This window comes from Mesoplodon bidens (assembly GCF_964165515.1).
Source record: "Mesoplodon bidens genome assembly, chromosome: 13".
Lineage (NCBI taxonomy): Eukaryota > Metazoa > Chordata > Mammalia > Artiodactyla > Ziphiidae > Mesoplodon > Mesoplodon bidens.
The window spans coordinates 34713028-34716134 of NC_138169.1; the positions used below are offsets into that span (position 1 = coordinate 34713028).

Sequence of the window (3107 nt, forward strand, 5' to 3'; positions counted from 1 at the left end):
GTAAATGAGGAGAATGAGAAATGAGCAGCCCTGTGAGTTGAGAGATTTTTTTAAGGGAGATAATTAATGACGTTTAACTATGATGGGGGTGAATCTAGCTGTAAGAGAATTATTGACCATATTGGGAGAATAGGGTCTGGTTGATATTTTGAGGTTTCCAAGAAATAGAATCCAATTTAGGAAGGGTAGCCCTGGTCCTAGATAGGAAGACCTTCTCCCTCACTAATGAAATAAGTTTTAAAGAAGGGATAAGAGCTCCTCTAGATAGATTTGTAGGTTTGTTAGAGGGTACTAGATAGAATTCCAATATGTATGATGGCTTCTCTTTGCTCTGTGAAGTAGAACACAAGAAATATACTAAGACAATGGAGAAAAGTAAGGAAGGTGTCCTAGGTCGAAGAAAGCTAGGAATATAGAGAAATTCTTCAACTTGATAAAGAACATCTACAAACATCCTACAACTAACATTATACTTAATGGTGAGAAACTAGAAGCTTTTCCCTCTAAGATCAAGAGCAAGGCAATGATGTCCCGTATCACCAATCCCATTCAACACTGTACTGGAAGTCCTAGCTAATGCGATAAGACTAAAAAGGAAATAAAATTTGTACAGCTTGAGGAAGATGAAATAAAGCTGTCTGTTCACAGATGACATGATTGTCTATGTAGAAAAAGAATTGACAAAAACACTAGTGGAACATGGAATTCCACTAGTGACAAAAACACTAGTGGAATATGCAATTATATCAAGGTTACAGGACACAAAATTAATATACCAAAGTCAATTTTTCTTATATACCAGCAATGAACCATTGGAATTCAAAACCTTTAACACAGTAACATTTACATTATTAACACCAAAAAATTAAAATACTTAGATGTAAATCTAAAAATTATGTACAGGATCTGTATGAGGAAAACTACAAACTCTGATGAAAGAAATCAAAGAAGATCTAAATAGGTAGATATTCCATGTCCATGGATAGGAAGAGTCACTATGATTAAGGTGTCAATCCTTCCTAATTTAATCAGTAGATTTAACAGAATCTGAATAAAATTCCCAGCAAGCTTTTTGGCACTGTCAACCAAATGATTCTGAAGTACATATGGAAAGGCAAAAGGCCAAGAATAGCCAATATAATACTAAAGAAAAAGAACAAAGCCAGAGACCTTTCCGTCTCTGGCTGCCGCCAGGAGAGGAGCTGCTGCTATGTCCACGCATCTGCAGTAGATTGTCATGAGGACCTGCTGCAGCTTCTTGATCAAGAGGAACAGGCAGACGTACAGCACCGAACCCAATAACCTCAAGGCTTGCAACTCCTTCCGCTACAACGGGCTTATTCACCACAAGACTGTGGGCGTGGAGACGGCGGCGGACGGCAAAGGGGTCGTGGTGGTCAGGAAGTGGATATCCGGCCAGGGAAAGCCAGCCACTTCCTACATGCGGACCACCATCGACGAGAATGCCCAGGCCACCCTCAGCAGCAACCGACACATGATCCGAAAGAACAAGTACTGCCCAGATTTGCCCATGGCCGCCATCCTCAGAGCCAGCCACCATCCTGCACAGCCAGAAGCCTGTGATGGTGAAGAGGAAGTGGACCCGTCCCACCAAGAGCTCCTGAGCGATCTATCCCCTTACCCCATGCAATAGAACTGTCAGCTGACATGCCGCAAAGAAAAAAAGAAGAAAAACCCTAGAGAACTGACAACTAATACTACCTGACTTCAAGACTTAATATAAAGTTACAGTTAGTAAGATGGCATAGCAGTGGTGAAAGAATAGAAATAATACATCAGTGGAATAGAGAGTCCAGAAATAGACTCATACATTTATAATCAACTGATGTTTTTACAAGGGAGAAAAGGCAATTCAATGGAGGAAGGATTGACTTTTCAACAAATGGTGTTTGAAAAATTGGACATTCATATACAAAAATAATTTATACAGACCTTACACTTTTCACAAAGATTAAATCAAAATGGATCATAGACAAAAATGTAAATCACAAATCTATAAAACTTCGAGAAGATAGCAAGAGAGTAAGCTAGGTGACCTTGGGTTTGATGGTGAATTTTTAGAAACAGTATCAAAAGCACCATCTATGAAAGAAAATATTAAGTTGGGATTTACTAAAATGAAAAACTTCTCTGTGGAAGACACTGTCAAGAGAAACAGAAGAAAAGCCACAGACTGGGAGAAAATATTTGCAGAAGACATATCTAAAGAACTGCTATCCAGAATATCCAAAGAGCTCTTAAAACCCAACAGTAGGAAAACACACAGACACCCCCACACCCCCACACACAATCTGATTAAAAAATGAGGAAAAGACTTGAACAGATACTTCATGAAAGAAGATATGCAGATGGCAAATAACCTTAAAAAAAGATGATGCTCCATATCTTATATCATCCCTTAGGGAAATGCAAATTAAAACAACAGTTACCACTACGTCTTAAAATGCCCAAAATCCAGAACACAAACAACACCAAATGCTGGCAAGGATATGGAACAATCTAAACAATTATCCATTGCTAGTGAGAATGCAAAGTGGTACAGCCACTTTGAAAGACAATTGGGCAGCTTTTTATAAAAATAAACATTTTTAGTATACGATCCAGCAGTTGTGCTCCTTGGTGTTTACCCAAATGAGTAGAAAACTAATGTCCACACAAAAACCTGCCACAGATATTTACAGCAGCTTTGTTAATAATTGCCAAAACTAGGAAGCAATCATTATGTCCTTCAGTAGTGAATGGATAAATAAATGGTAGTATATCCAGACAATAAAATAATATTCAGTACTAAAAATATATGAGCTATTAAGCCATGAAAAGACATGGAGGAACAGGGCTTCCCTGGTGGCACAGTGGTTAAGAATCCGCCTGCCAGTGAAGGGGACACAGGTTCGAGCCCTGGTCCAGGAAGATCCCACATGCTGTGGAGCAACTAAGCCCATGCGCCACAACTACAGAGCATGCCCTCCAGAGCCTGCAAGCCACAACTACTGAGCCCACGTGCCACAACTACTGAAGCCTGCACACCTGGAGCCTATGCTCCGCAACAAGAGAAGCCACTGCAGTGAGGAGCCCTTAACACCACA

At 39.9% G+C, this 3107-nt stretch overlaps 1 pseudogene across 1 annotated transcript; it reads left to right on the forward strand.

The window, feature by feature from the left end:
- The first annotated feature begins 1210 nt into the window (after positions 1-1210).
- Positions 1211-1625, forward strand: LOC308626852 (large ribosomal subunit protein eL28-like; annotated as a pseudogene). The gene has a single exon. The product of its transcript is annotated as a large ribosomal subunit protein eL28-like (transcript).
- Positions 1626-3107: the final 1482 nt, after the last annotated feature.